Source organism: Ochotona princeps, chromosome X (genome assembly GCF_030435755.1).
Source record: "Ochotona princeps isolate mOchPri1 chromosome X, mOchPri1.hap1, whole genome shotgun sequence".
NCBI classification, from domain to species: Eukaryota; Metazoa; Chordata; class Mammalia; order Lagomorpha; family Ochotonidae; genus Ochotona; species Ochotona princeps.
This window is the reverse complement of record NC_080865.1, coordinates 10,041,427-10,056,869: the sequence shown is the minus strand read 5'-3', so window position 1 is coordinate 10,056,869 and position 15,443 is coordinate 10,041,427. Positions and strand designations below refer to the sequence as shown.

General features: G+C 43.5%; 1 protein-coding gene and 1 long non-coding RNA gene across 5 annotated transcripts in view; one reads left to right on the top strand and one right to left on the bottom strand.

The window, feature by feature from the left end:
- Window positions 1–4,803, bottom strand: part of LOC131478666 (uncharacterized) — a 58,897-nt gene extending 54,094 nt beyond the window's left edge. The window contains exon 1 of the long non-coding RNA XR_009244597.1: window positions 4,671–4,803. This is a non-coding gene — a long non-coding RNA (uncharacterized LOC131478666). The remainder of the gene's footprint in view (window positions 1–4,670) is intronic.
- Window positions 4,671–15,443, top strand: part of JADE3 (jade family PHD finger 3) — a 131,810-nt gene continuing 121,037 nt past the window's right edge. The window contains exon 1 of one of the 4 annotated variants that reach the window (XM_058659220.1): window positions 4,671–4,802. The gene's annotated coding sequence lies outside the window, so the exon portion shown is untranslated. Of the gene's footprint in view, window positions 4,803–9,001; window positions 9,369–15,443 lie in introns of those variants that run through there. The other 3 variants (XM_058659218.1, XM_058659221.1, XM_058659219.1) reach the window with 3 other exon arrangements.

The window sequence follows — 15,443 nt, the reverse complement described above, 5'->3', positions numbered from 1 at the left end:
ATCCCTCTAAGAAAACTAATTATTTAGATATACACTTAAAATTTGGACAGGATCTGTTGAATAAAAATCTAAAATGCTGATGAGAGAAGCCAAAGAAGACATAGAATGAACAGAGAGACAAACACATCATGCTCATAGATTGTAAGACTCAATAGATGGTCATTTCTACCCAAACTGATCTACATAGATTTAATGTCATTTTTTAAAAAATACCAGAGTGGTTTTTGTAGCTACTGAATAAGTTCTTTTTCTCCCCAGAATGTATAGAGAAAAGCAAATGGGTTTGCATGGCAAAAACAGTTTTGGAAAAGCTGCATTCCCAATGTCAAGGCTTGTATTCTCAGAGGGATGGACATACAGATAAATCGAACAGACGAGAAAACCCAGAAACACCCCCCCAACCCACAATAACTATGCCTAAATAATTTTAACAAAAGCACAAAAGTAAAATGAAAATACAAAAAGTACAAATATATACATAAGTAAAGATATGTCATTTGAACCATATAAAAATATGAACCCTGATCTTACATTCACATCCTCTACAAAATTAATCCAAAATAAATCATAAACTTAAATGAAAAATTAAAACTTTTAGAAGGCACATAAGAGAAAATGGTCAAATTATAGGAGCAGGGAATATTTTTTAAACACTATACCAAAATCATATCACAATACATAAAGGCAAAAATCAATATACTGGACATCATCATAATTAAAGTTTGGGGCTGCCTGCCACCCACATAGGAGGCCTAGAAGAAGCGCTTAGCTTCAGCCTGGCTTGGCCTTGGCTGTAGTAGCCATTTAGGGAGTGAACTAGCAGATGGAAAATTTCTCTCTATTATCTCTCCTGCGCTTAGTAACTCTGTCTTTCAAACAAATAAATCTTACAATGCTTTTTCTTTTTAGCCTGAAAAATATTCTGCTAAGAGGATACAAAAACCAGTTACAGATTGGATCAAATATCTGATAAAAGAATAATGATTTCTCAAAATTTAACAGTAAAGGAACAGGAATTTGGACTAGAAGTTAGAACACTGGATAAAATGACTGCTTCCCAAACCGTTGTGCATGATTTGAGTCCTAGCTCTGCTTCCAATTCTAGTTTTCTGATAATACAGATTCTGGGAGGCAACAGGTGATAGCTCAAGTGATTACGTTCTAAGGCAGGCCTCAATGGAGTTCCAGCAATAGTCTTTGGCGTGGCTCAGCCCCAGGCATTCTGAACATTTGGGGAATGAATCAGGAGACAGGAGCTCCCTGGTGTTTCTGTCTTTATGCCTCTTAAAAGTAATAATAAGAAAAAAAAATGTATCACATAATGCAATGAAATTAATAAATAAATAAATTTTAAAAAGTAATAAGAAAAAGCAGTTAACCTAGTGAATTAGCAAAAGATACAGCCATTTTAATCAAGGAAAGCATGCAGATAGCAAAAAAGCATGTAAGATGATGCTCAACATCTTTGGCTAGTAGAGAAATTCTGTTCTGGTGCAATGGTTCAGCTGGCTAATCTTCTACGTGTAATGTCAGCATTCCATATGAGTACTGGTTCACGCCCAAGCTGCTCCACTTCCCACCCAATTCCCTGCCTGGGAAAGCAGCGGAAGATGACTCAGGTTCTTGGGCCCCTGCACCTACATGGGAGACCTGGAAGAAGTTCCTGGCCCCTGGCTTCAGATCAGTTCAACTCTGACCATTCCAGCCTTTTGGAGAGTGAATCAGAACATGAATGATCTTTGTCTGTCTCTCTGTAAATCTGCCTTTGCAATAAAAATAAATGATAAAAAAATAGAATAACCTTGAGATCACTATACATATACCAGAATGGCTAAAAGAAAAAAAAATATATAGTGACAATATGAAATGGTGACAAAGATGTAGAGAAATTGAGTCTCTTAACACATTGTTGGTGAGAACATAAAATAGTACAGCCAGTCTTTTGAAAAATTAGGTGCTTTCTTATAACCCTATTTTATCAGCTAACCCTGAAATTGCACACTTGGGCATTTGTCACGGAGATACAAAAACATGTTTATTCAAATGCCTCTATATGAATGTTCATAGTTGCTTTATTCTTTTAAACACTTCATTCATTCATTCATTCATTCATTCTTGAAAGAGAGAGATTTTTCATCTGGTGGTTCATTCCCCAAATGCCCACAGCAGCCTGGCTAAGAACTCCATCCAGGTTACTGACATGAGTGGCAGGTGTCCAAGGACTTGAGCCATTACCTGATGCATTTCAACTTGTGAATTAGCAGGAACAGGGAGTCAAAAGCAGAGCCAGTACTCAAATTCAGGCTCTTTAATACCGATGCAAGCACACCCAGCAGCATTTGAACCTTTGCGTCAAGCATTCACCCCAGCAGCTTTATTCTTAATAGGAAAACGTAGTACAGCCCAAATGTTCTTCAATCGGCAAATAGTTTAAAAAAAAAAACTGGCACATTTTATACCGCAGAATGTTTCAGAAAAAGAATGAACTACTGATATGTTTAAACAAGTTGGGTATATCTCAAGTAAATTATGCTAGGTAAAGTAAAGCTAATTTCAACAGGTATGGTTCCATTTACGTAACATTCTTCAAATTACAATGCTATATAGAGATAAAGAACATGTTAGGAATTGCCATGGATTAATGTGGGAAAAGGAGGTATTTTTGAGGTGGAGAAATAGGTAATGGTTACACAAATTTAGAAGTGTGATAAAATTGCAAAGAAACATATACACAGGCTAGGAAAGGAGTGAATGTAAAATTGGCAAAACATGGGCTAATCCTCAGACTGCTAGTGCCAGCATCCTTTATGGGTGCTGGTTTGTGTCTCAGCTGCTCCACTTCCCCTCGAGCTCCCTGCTTGTGGCCTGGGAAAGCAGTCGAGGATGGCCCAAAGCCTTGGGACCCTGCACCCACGTGGGAGACCCGGGAGAGGCTCCTGACTCCAGATCAGCTCAGCTCCAGCCACTGTGGCCATTTGGGGAGTGAACCAGTGGATGGAGAAATTCTCTCTCAAATCTGCCTTTCAAATAAAAATAAGTATTTTTAATTGGCAAAATATGAATAAGAATTTCACATTGTACCAATGTCAGTTGCGTGGGGGTACATGTGACTGTTCTGTAATAATTGTACTTATTCCAAAATAAGTTAAATTTAATCAAGTGAGGTAAGTCTTAAGGCCTATGAGTATTTTATTTTTATTATCATTGATGAAAAAGGTTTATTTATTTTACTTGGAAGGGAAAGAGGGAGAGAGAGATCGAGATCAACATGGATCAACTTGCTGGTTCACTCCCCAAAGGTCCTAAAGGTTGAAACTGGGGGCCTGCCAAAGCCAGGAGCCAGGAACTCCATTTGGGTCTCGCTAATTAGTGGCAAGCATTCTAGCTGTCTTTTGTTGCGTTCCCAGAAGCACTGTCGGTTTAACAGGCTTTGTTGATGCCCCACAGCAGAGTAGGACAATTTAAAAACCCACAACTACACATATCATGAGGTGGGTGCACATCTGTAGTATAGAAGTAGGTAACGTACAAAAACATGTGCATGACTGTTTATCCTAAACTGCAAAGGAAAATGACCATACTAATTTATCATGTGCACATGGTACATTTCCAAACCCAGGGAGTTTCTGGTACTGCAGCAAATTAAGCCAGCAACATGCATGCTGGAATCCACCATGTGCCTGGTGAGAGTTCTGGCTGTTCCACTTCCCAGCCAGGTACCTGTTAATGCTCCTGGAAAGTGGCACTTGGGTCCCCACCACCCATGTGGGAGATTAGCTTGAAGTTCCTGGCTGGCTGCCATTTGTGCGGGGAGTGAATCAGCAGGTGGTTCGGTCACTCTCCCTTTCAATTAAATCTTTTCAAAAATCTGCTTCAAAACATCTGTACCAGTTCCATTTAAACCAAAGGACCAGAACCGGTAGGAAATTATATATTCCCCATTCATTCGTGCATTCATTGGAAGCTAATTGTTACACAGCCGTGCGGCTGCCTAAGCGAATCAAACATCTGTAAGGCAGCCAGTCGGCAAGGGAAGATAAAGAAGAGGGCTGGGACCAATGGACACGGGCCAAAGCTGTCAAACAAGAGCAAACTTTCTTCTCTTTCTTACATTCTCAGATACCTCAGCCCTGATTTAAAGGCTTTCCAACCGATTCTGCCAGGCTCACCCAGATTATCCTGGATAATCTCACTTAGTTTCAGTCAACCGATTTATAAGAACCTTTAATTACATTAGCAAAATAACCCCCCCCAACACACACACATATGCACACACGGTAACACTCGGATTCCCGTTTGAATAACTGGCGGCCGCAGCCTAACTGAATAGACAGTAAAAAAGAAAAAAAAAGTGTCATGCAACATCATCAATTGTTTGTGCTGGCAGTTGAAAATCATAGTCACCTTGGCTTTAATGAGTATAGGTGACGACATAAATCAATAGTGGCCGCTGGTGCTGTGTGTGTGTGTGTATACACACATATATATATATGAGTTCCACACACATATATATATATGAGTTCCATTCGCTGAACTTCAAAGTTGCAAGGGGCCACAAAACGACACGTTTGGTTTGTCGACGCAGACAAGACATCACCGCCTTGTCGCCTGGAACGCTCGGGCGCGGGGGGGGGGGCTGGGCTACTCGGAAGGAGGGGACAAGAACCCACCTGGAGCGCCGCGCGCGGCGTCTCGGGTGCGGGAGCTCTAAGTGGGCGGAGCCTCGAGGCCGGTAGCGTTGGCGACTGCTCCCAGCCCGCCAGAACAGAGCGCGGCGGGCAGACGGCGGGGAGCCGCTCGGGGTAGGACCAGCGCGGTCGGCGTTGTGGGGGAGGAGTGGCGGGGAGGAGGAAGGAAAGGGAAGAGGCGGAGCGTGGGAGCGCACAGTGTCAGGAATACAATAGTGCTCCGCGCCGCCTCAGCCTCCTCAGCCGCCTCAGCCGCTTCAGCTTCCTCAGCCGCCTCAGCCTCCTCAAGCCGCCTCAGCCGCCTCGAGCCGCCGCCGCCGCCCAAACGCCTGCCCGGCGGGGAGGCCTGACGGGCCGAGCGTACGAGGGGCCGGGGGGCGGGAGCTTAGACGCGGGGGGCGGCCCCGGCGGATCAGGCGGCTCGGCGAAGGGGGCGGGAGATTAGGGGGCAGGTGCGAGGGAGGGAAGAGAAGAAAGCGAGCGGCGAGGGGGGCGGTAACCACCCCTTAGCGGACTCGCCCGGCACATTGCCGGGGCCCGGCGTGGAGCCAGGAAGGAGCAGCTACCCAGCTGCGCCAAGGTAGGCGCCACACAGGCCAGGCGCGGCTCGGGTAAGGTAGAGGGTTAGGGGGCGTCCTGGGCTGAGGAGCCGCCGCTGGCGGCCTGGGTGAGCGGCACGGGGAGCGGTTGTCCCGGCCTCGCCGCTCTCGTGGCCGCTCCGCCCGCGGCGTGCCGGGCGCCTTCGGGCGAGAGCGTGTGTGGGCTGAGTTAAAGTGCCTGGTGGCCCCCGGTGCTGGCAGTGCCGAGTGCCTGGGAGCCGGGCTGGGGGGCGGCGGGGGCGGTCTCGAGAGCTCGGCGGCGGCTCCCGGGCTACAACCGGGCACACATTGAGCGCCATAACTGTTGCGACCGCCGTTCCCTCCGATGTCCCCCCCCCCGGCGTCCCCTCCCCCGCTGGGGTCTGCCTGCTTTCGGGGTTCACGGGACCAAGACCCCTGACGGGAGGACCTGCTCTGCCCCGCCGCCGCCGCCGCCTGGAGCCCGATGCTCTAGGGGGCGAGGGCGCACCCCGCTTGATTTGATGTTGGGGGCGGGAAGAAGCAAGCACCTAGAGAAGGGAGGATCGGGTGGTACAGGGCAGCAGCAAAGCACCCCAGGGAGCCTGGTACCCACCGAACGGGCGCCTGGCGAAGTTTCCCTTCCTCTCCCCGTCATTGTTCCGACGCTGCAGGTCCGAAGCCGGTGAGCAAGTAGCGGTACTGGCGATGCGGGGTGGGGGGTGTGTGTGGGAAAATCGCGAGGGCTTGGCAAGTTACGGGGAAATTTTCCCACCACTGAGCACGGCAAAGTTGCTAACTTTTCTCCAGTCCTTAGGTTCGTCTTATTTCGTCCGCGGTAAAGGCCATAGATCCCCCCTCCCCTTTTAAATAGCCTCCAATCTTTCCCGCTTTTCAGAGCACAAGCACTGCTTCGGTAAAACCTGGATTTAAATTGCACGAAACAACCTGCATTTCTTACTTGTGAGAGGAGATGGGGGGGGGGGGTGGCGCAGGATGGCGAGTAAGTGGCCGTAACGTTGGGACGTGACAATATGTGTAGGTATGTGTAAAACTTGCACTCATGGGCAGCTCTGGGACGTGTATAGCTCTTGCGGGTTCGGTGAGAAACTTCTTTTCCCGCTCCTCCGACTTTGCGAGTTGCAGGGAAATCCATGATGCGCCAGGTGCCCTCCCCCTTATTTTTTCCCTTCCTTGCACTGTGCATTTATCTGTACATCTTGATGATAAGGTCCCTGCCTCTGGGCCGCATGATTGTGTAAGAAATCACAACGGTGCTGACGGTGTTTGCAGTGGCCTGGAGGGGAAGGCGACCTCATTCCCTGTCTTGAGTAGATAAGGACAACTGCCTGCTGCTCTCCACATGCAGCTGCTAGGGAACAATAAATGTAGGTGAAAACTGGTTGTGCGACATCCTTGCTGAGTTTCAGCAATCAGAATCCACTTTCCCAGAGTCCTTGTCTTAAATACCTTTCTTGCAGCCACTTCTTGTCAGCCTGGGAGTGGGAGTGGTGTGGGGATGGGGCTGAGAGCAGAACCCGGCCTGAACAAAGCAACATGGCTTGATTTAGTTTAATGCTTTTAAAAAAGAAGCTTTATTTATTTTTATTGGGAAGTCAGATATACAGAGAGGAGAGACAGAGAGGAAGATCTTCTGTCCAATGATTCACTCCCCAAAGTGGCTGCAACGGCCAGAGCTGAGCCGATCTGAAGCCAGGAGCCAGGGGCTTCTTCCGGGTCTCCCAAACGGGTGCAGGGTCTCAAAGCTTTGGGCCGTCCTTGACTGCTTTCTCAGGCCACAAGCAGGGAGCTGGATGGGAAGTGGGGCTGTTGGGACATGAACCGCGTCCACATAGGATCCTGGTGCATGCAAGGCGAGGACTTTAGCTGCTAGGCTATTGTGCTGGGCCCACTGTAATACTTTCATAACATCTGTACTCAGTGAGACTGTGGATCTCCCTCTTTGTACCTCTTGGTACCTTCTGAGTAGTGTGGTTCACATGTTCTTAGAAGCATTCTGTGATTACTTTCTAGAAAAGTGAATATGGATGTTTCTTTTTTGTTGTTTGGGAGAATTCTACTTCCCTAACTCATCATTTTCTTTTTTCATTTAAAGTCAACTCTGAGCTCCCATATTTGAACTGTTGAAGGATAATGCCCTCTCCACGGATTACCTGAGATCTTTGGCAAGTGCTTCTCAGTGCCCAGCACATTTTTATCATCATTGTCATCTTCAGTTTTTCCTTCCTGTACATTTTGGTTTGCTAAAAAATCAGCTCTTAGTCAAATTATGTTGGCTTGAAACAGTGTTTGTTGCCCAGTGCAATTCGGCATATTCAGGGGTGCAATATTGTGGCTGTAGAATCTATACTTTGCATCCCTCTCTTTAATGAGTCAATTTTATTAGTCTTGACTTTATGGTGTGAGTCTTGGTCATAGGTAGGCAGACCAGAGAATGGCCTCTTGTTGATTGGCTGCAAGCCAGGAGTGACTTGGGAGCGGCTCTCTGAGCACCGGTCCGGTGTGGCGCAGTGCATTAAGTTGTTGCTTGTAACTCCAGCATTGGAGTGCTGATTGGAGTCCTGCCTGTCCAGGGCTCTGTTAATGACACTGAGAAGACAGTGGAAAATGGCCCAAACCCCTGGGTCAGCTCCTGCCACCATGTGGGAGACCCTGATGGAGTTCCAGGCTCTTCTCTTCAGCCAGGCTATTGTGGTTATTTGAGGAGTGAACCAGTGAATGGAAAATCTTTTTTCTTTTTCTTTTTCTTTTTCTTTTTTTACTGTCCCCCCACCCCCTCTTTCGGTCACTCTTTCAAAAATATCTTTTTTAAAAAAAGGAAAATTGAAGGGATATAGGTTTAGCATGGTCCTTTTAAAAAATAAAGCTTCCCCCCCCACCCCGTTGTGTTCCACCAAAAGTAGCAACCCATGTCTCTGCTGAGCTACACAAAGCCATCTCTTCTTTATGCCTCCTGCTGGTGAATGTGGGGGAGGCAGGAGGCAACAGATGTCCCTGAAGACATGGCGTTACAGAGGACTCTTACAGGCCTTGATCAGGGGTACAGAGCACTGAGAAATTTTTTTGGAAATCCATGCATAGTTTTTTTCATAGTATACATTTTTTTTACATGTGAAAACATTTACACAGCAAATTCATACTTTAAAGTTTTTAATGCTCATTTTTTCCCATGTACTTGAAAGACAGAATGAGCGACATGAGTCGATCTTCCATCCACTAGTTCACTCTCCAAATGCCTGCCACAGCCAGGTCTAAGCCAGGCCGTAGCCAGGGACCCAGAACTCCAGTCACGTCCTCCACGTGGGTGGCAGGGGGCCACATGCTTGAGCTGGCAGTGCTCCCCATTATGTCTTAGCAGGAAGGTGGATTGCAGGTAAAGCAGGGATAACTGTTGGCCACTCCAATATTGGATTCAGGAATCAGAAGCTATGGCTTAAAACAACTGCACCACAGTACCTGGCTCAATAAATTCGTTTGTTTTAAATCTATCTTCCACAATTTTTTTAAAGGTTTATTTTTTTTTTTTATTTTTATTACAAAGTCAGATATACAGAGAGGAGGAGAGATAGAGAGGAAGTAGAGCCGCCGGGATCAGAACCAGCGACCATATGGGATCCTGGCGCATTCAAGGCGAGGACCTTAGCCACTAGGCCACGCCGCCGGGCCCCACAATTTTTTTTTTGAAGTTTCCTCGTAGGTGGGTGTTGGGTGACATCCCTTTAGAACTGTCCTGAAATTGAGACATTTCAATGGTTCACATTTTTCTTTTGTTCTAATTTCAGTGAGTGGGAATGCTGAAGCACTCTGGTTTACAGATGAGGAGGACCTAGGATGAATGGATAGAAATGACGAATGAATAAAATTGTGCTAAGCAAGTGCTCATTACAAGCGAAGAAGCTACTGCCCTGAGCCCTCTGTCTTCTGAAATCTTTGTGACTGCCTCCTAATTATTTTTACCTCCTCCCTGTAGGTCTTTTCATGAACAGGAGCAGCAAAGTTCTTACCATTATAACTACCTCTGTGCTTCTCTTGGAGGAAAGCAAGAAAGAAGGGCCCTTGGAAAAACTTACCTGGTCCTATAGCTAGGCTTGGGAAAAAAAAGGTAAGAACCCAGAAGGCAGCTAACTGAAGAAAGTGAGGAGCCTGATGTGGGCAAATAGTACTAGGACTTGGCAGATAGAAGGCAGCTGGTGTTCCCGCTGCAGCACATAACGGGGTCTGTGCCCCAGCACAGAAGCCATTATGGCCCTGCTACCCAGGCAGCTACTTTTCCCTTGATATTGGCTGATAGACAAAGAAACTTGAGCCTGGAATGTATCTTTCAGAATAGCTGACAAGAGAATATGGTATCAGCATGATGAGTACACTGTACCGGGTGTGCTGAAATTTTCTGGGAAACTGATTGTTTTTTTTAGATTTTTTGGAAACTTATTTTGATAAAATATTGTGATTATAAAAGATGACACAAGAAGAACACAAAGAACTCCCTCTTTTCCATTTACTGAAGGTCACTAGTTTTTAACAATTTGCTCTCAGTTGCTTTACCATGTGCTTTTTTCTGTTTCTTTTCTAAATCATTTGAGAGTAACCCTTGAGAGAATGGTGCTTGTCAAGGACATATGTTGTGGACAATGGCTCAGATGCAGCCATCCGGTATAACAGAAAATTGGTGAGGAGCAAGGCCCCAGAGGCAGAATGACCTCTACCTATAGTTGAATCTCTGCTGCTAGATATAGAAAGCACTATTTGTTGTGGTTCAGATAATGCCTTTTTCTCACCATTCTTGTCAAGTTTGTCCGTAAATATGTCAAACTGTAATACTACTATGAAACTTGTCTCTCCAGGTTTATAGTTATGGCATAATCTTCAACATTTCCGTTTAACTCATTTGGCAAACTTATAGTGTCTTATGCTTGCTAGGAGTATTAGAAGTAAAAAGTATTCATCCCTTAGGTGCTCAACATCCAGCAGAATGAAAGTTCGAAGTCTTCTCAAAGGCAGGGAAAAGAAATCTCCCCTGAAGGGATTCCTAGGGCCTAGCGGGAACATCAGTCTGGTTAAGGAGCTGAAGAATAGATACCTGGAGGGCGTTTGGGATGGATGTAAATGTGAAAACACATTTTTCCCCACGAGGCCTATTGCTTTTAGAGGACCTGGTTTGTGAGTTAGGGAGGAGTTTAATTTCACATGCCAGCACAGACTGTGGGGCCAGGCCAACTTGGATTCAAATCCTTACTCTACCACTGATCTTAGCCAGTTGGTTAACTTCTCTGCGTCCCAGTGTCTTCATATGCCAACCCATACCCCTGAGGGTGGCATGAGAGTCAATTGAGGTAATAGTTGCTCTGGAAATATTCATTTTATCTTCTCTTACAAAAACATACTATTTGGGGAAATAACTTGAAAATTAATAGTTACTAAGGTGAAACCTAAGGGGGTGTTGCCTATTTTTTTTTAATGAGTAGATGTTTGATCGCTAGTTGTACTGTGAGTTGTGGTGCAGATTAACACTTCGGATAATAACAATATTGGTAGCAATGATTTGCTGTTTCCTGTGTGTTGATCGCTGTGCTACGTGTTTAACATGGGATATCTCTCTGAAGTGTGAGCCTCAGAAAAGTGGCACACAGATGACTTACCCAAGGTCACACAGCAAGTAAGAAACCGCCTCTGGGAGGGAGACCATCAAGGTGCCATTGGGAGCTCAGGAATTTGTAGCAATAAGCAAGGTAAAAGAAAAGAACAGCAGGGGTTTTCTGGGCACTGGGGTGTGAGAGAATAAGGATAAGGAAAGGATCCACAGAGATTTGACTAGGTCCTGGGGAAAGACAGATGAATTCGATAGAAAAAAATTGACAGGATCTTGCAGGACTGTATTAAGGAGCTTGTATGTTATTCTGAGGATAATGGGAGGTCTATATGGGAGGTGTTTCCCTTCCTTTCTGTAAATCTTTTAAATTTTTTAATGTATTTGAAAGGCAGAATTAGAGAAAACAGCTCTCCTATCCTCTGACTCACTTCCCAGATACTTACAAAGCCAGGACACTAGAGCTTTTTCTGGGTCTCCCACGTAGGTGCAGTGGCCCATCTTCTGCTGCTTTTCCAGGCATATTAGTAGGGAGTTAGACCAGAAGTGGAATGGCTGGGTCTTGAACCAGCACCCATATGCCAGCACAAACGAAGGCTTAACGTGCTACGCCACAATGCCAGTTTCCTCATGTTTTCTTAAACTGTGTAATATATTCAAATACACACACACATACATATGTGATACACACACACATAGGTATGGAGAGAGAAAGCGAGAGAGAGAGAGAGAGAGAAGCATCTAGTAAGACCTAAACAAAAATGACTTCACAATGTTTCTCCTTTAATTTCCCATCTTATAATCCAGTACAGGCAATGTTTCTGGCCCAAGTGTATAGGTCTTAAACAATTTTAACTACCTACAAATTAACATGGTTAAGAAGAGCTTTTATAATCCTGGAAGAAGCTGGTCATTCAACATGCTTCTAGAAAAAGGTTTAATTACATTCATATATATAATGGTGTTAAGGGAGTGTTTTCAGTTCTCACTAAGCCCTGTCAAAAAAGTAAAAAAAAAATGAATTGGAAGAAAAAGTAGTTCCTGGAAACCTGAGTTGTTTTGTGCTAGAAATGGAACTGTCGGTTATAAGACTTCGGTTTAAATATGTCTTGATAAAGATACTCCAGTGACTAAATGGAATTTTTTTGTTTGGTTGTGTGTGTGCCTGCCATCTGTGATGGTAGACAGCACATTTTTGAGAATGTAGGAAGACACAACCAGATTTTCAGTGCTTACATGTTTTTTTAACCAGATACATGAGCTTTTTCTGTTTCAAATTATTTTTTAAAATATTTATTTATGGGCCTGACGTGGTGGCCTAGCGGCTAAAGTCCTCGGCTTGCATGTACCAGGATCCCATATGGGCGTCATTTCTAATCCAAACAGCCCCTCTTCCCATCCAGCTCCCTGCTTATGGCCTGAGAAAGCAGTCGAGGATGGCCCAAAGCCTTGGGACCCTGCACCCATGTGGGAGACCCGGAAGAAGCTCCTGGCTCCTGGCTCCTGGCTTCAGATTGGCTCAGCTCCTGCCCTTTGCAACTGCTTTGGGGAGTGAATCATTGGACAGAAGATCTTCTTCTCTGTATATCTGACTTCCCAATAAAAATAAAAATAAATCTTTAAAGAAGATTTATTTATTTATTTATTTGAAAGTCAGAGTTTACAGAGAGATTTTCAATCTGCTGATTCACCCCCCCACCAAATGGCCACAATGTCCGGAACTGGACTGATCTGAAGCCAGGTGCCTGGAGCGTGTTCTAGGTCCCCCATTTGGGTACAGGGGCCCAAGGACTTCAGCCATCCTCTGCTGCCTTCCCAGGACATTAGCAGGGAGCTGGCTTAGAAGAATGCTGGCATTGCAGGCAGTAGCTTTAACCATAATACCACAATACTGGCCTTGGAATTATTTCTTGCACGTAGAGGAACATCACTAGTGTTATCTTCCCCTTCCCATGTGCGCTGGGCCACAAACATACTTTTAAGTGGCCTGTGTCAGTTAGCTGTTTTTGTACAGAGGGTTGTAAGGTGGTAGTTGAATGATACGGTTTGGCCTTGTTCATGCATCTGGTGATTGGCAAGCTCGTTGAAACCCAGATATACTAGATTGTACTAGGTTTTGTGGTCAAATAAAAAGACTATTACTTGAGAATCCACGACTACCTAAGAGATGAGAAAAATATTTGTTAACATTCCTTTAAACATTTATGTGAATTATATAAGAGTAGGAATCCTGGCCTGTTGTGGTAGTGTTTCAGGCTAATCCACCTGTGGGGGCAGCATCCCATATGCTGGTTCATTTCCCATTTGCTGCACTTCTGATCTAACTCTCTCCTATGGCCTGGAAAAGCAGTGGAGGATGGCCAGTACTTGGGTCCCTGTACCCACATGAGAGTGAACCAGTGGCCGGAAGATCTCTCTGATTCTCTGTCTCCCTGCCTTTCAAATAAAGTAAAAATATGATTTTTTTTTAAGGGTTTAAGGGTCCTCTTTGCAGTTGCAGTGAAGAATCCAGCATTGTATTGTGAAGTGAATGGCCAGGACCCACCATCTTAAGGCATTAGTCTTTGGCCTGTGTTGGTGAAGATCTCAGAAAACACTTCACATTGTTGAAATAGGCTTTACAACAGCTCGTCACCTGAAATAAATTAGATGAAAATGTACATGTTAGAAACTGAGTACATGGTTCATTTTGTATATCTTGGAGGTCTGTGTTCTTTCAGAAAATGCCTGGTGATAGAATTTTAGCTTCCCTTCTTTCCTCCTAGGATAAAAATTTTAAATCCCTGACATTTTAAAAGTCAGTGACTTGTAAAAGGCCCTCAAAATTTATAAACATATATATATTGTTTGATCTGGCTAACACTTTCAGGGATTTATTCAATAGATATTTGCATATTAATTGGGGCATTGCTTATAATAGCAAGAGATATGTTAAGTATAAATCAATACACTGATATTACATGATCTCTTAGATATGCAAAGTGAGAAAAACTAAGAAACAGTGCTGTGATTGTATGCCAGCTTTTGTAAGATAAGCTAGTTAATTATTAGGGGCAATAATGTATACACCTTTGCTTACATAAAGTATTTCTGGACAGTTTGGGTACCCGCATAGCCAGGAGTAGGGGGAGGGGTAACTTTATCACTACATAAATTTTGAATTTTGAGCTGTGTGAATGAATATGTTTCCCTTTGTTAAAATTTAAATATATTTTGAAAGAAATTATGGTGACATGAACTTAAATCTGCTTAGAGTTATCCCTGTTCAAAAAAATGTCCAACTAGTATTTTTCCCCTATAAATGCCTCATGGTAACATACTTCTCTGCTGAATTTTAACTCTAATCTTGCCTTTTCAAGAATGTCATATGAATGCCATATAATATGTAGTCTTGTTTTTGGTTTGGCTTCTTTTACTTGAGTTCTGATTATGTGAATTAGTAGGCTGGCTTTTTTTTTTTTTTTTTTTTTTTTTTTTACAACCGAGTGTAAGTCTCCATTGTATGAATGTACTACAATTTGTTTATTCACCTTGGTTGCTTTCAGTCTTTGGACAGTTATAAATGAAGCTGTGGTAACCATTAGCATCTAGATCTTTGTATGTACATACATTTTCAGTTCACTTGAGTAAATGCCTAGAAGTGAGACTACTGGATCTTTTCTTTGATAAAAACTGCCAAACTATCTTCTGAAATTCTGCCATTTTGCATTCTCGCACATCATGGATGTAAGGTGTTCATTTCCCTGCATGTAAATGGCCATTTGTCCCAGAACCATTTGTTTAAAAGATTGTTTTCTCAGTTAAATTACCTTTGCACTTGTGCAAAAAATCAGTGTCTTACTTTATGTGTCTCACTTTTCCATTAGTGTACTATCTTGATTACTATAGCATTATAGTATTATAAAGTCTTGAAATAAAGGAATGTTAAGTACTCTGGATTTTTTTCTTTTTCAAAGTTGTAGTGCTGAAAGTACACCCTTAAATTGTTCCAATATTGGAAAGCCCTTCGTCTTTTATCAAGCACAATATTAGCTGTAACACTATGTTTTATTCTTATTTTTGTACTTATATATACATATATAAGTATATATGTACAAAATATCTATAAGGGTGTGTGTGTGTGTGTGCATGCACACACCCTATTGTGCAGTGAAGAATGAAGATGGCAGGTCTGAGGCCACTGTCTTTAGACCTACCGCCACTATTGACCCTTGACTGGCATCCAGGAGATTAGCTTTTCACACTTTGTAAAATATAAGATTGCATTCTATTTCTATTACTTTTCTGATTTTACTATTTTATTTTTGCCAAGTTTTATTTCTTTTTGCTAAGTTTCTTATTTGAATTATAGTCTTTCCTCTGAAAAATTTTCCTTATTATTTTTTAGGGAAGGTTTGCTAATAGTGAAATACCTGTGGACCTGTTTTGTCTGAGAAATGTTTTGTTTTTTTTCACATTTGAAGAACATTTTTATGGGATCTAAAATTCTGTGTCGGCATTTTTTTTCTCTTTGAAAATATTACTCCAGCATTGACTTGTATGGACAATTTCTGGTAAGAAACGTGTGATTCTTTTCCTTGTACTTATATG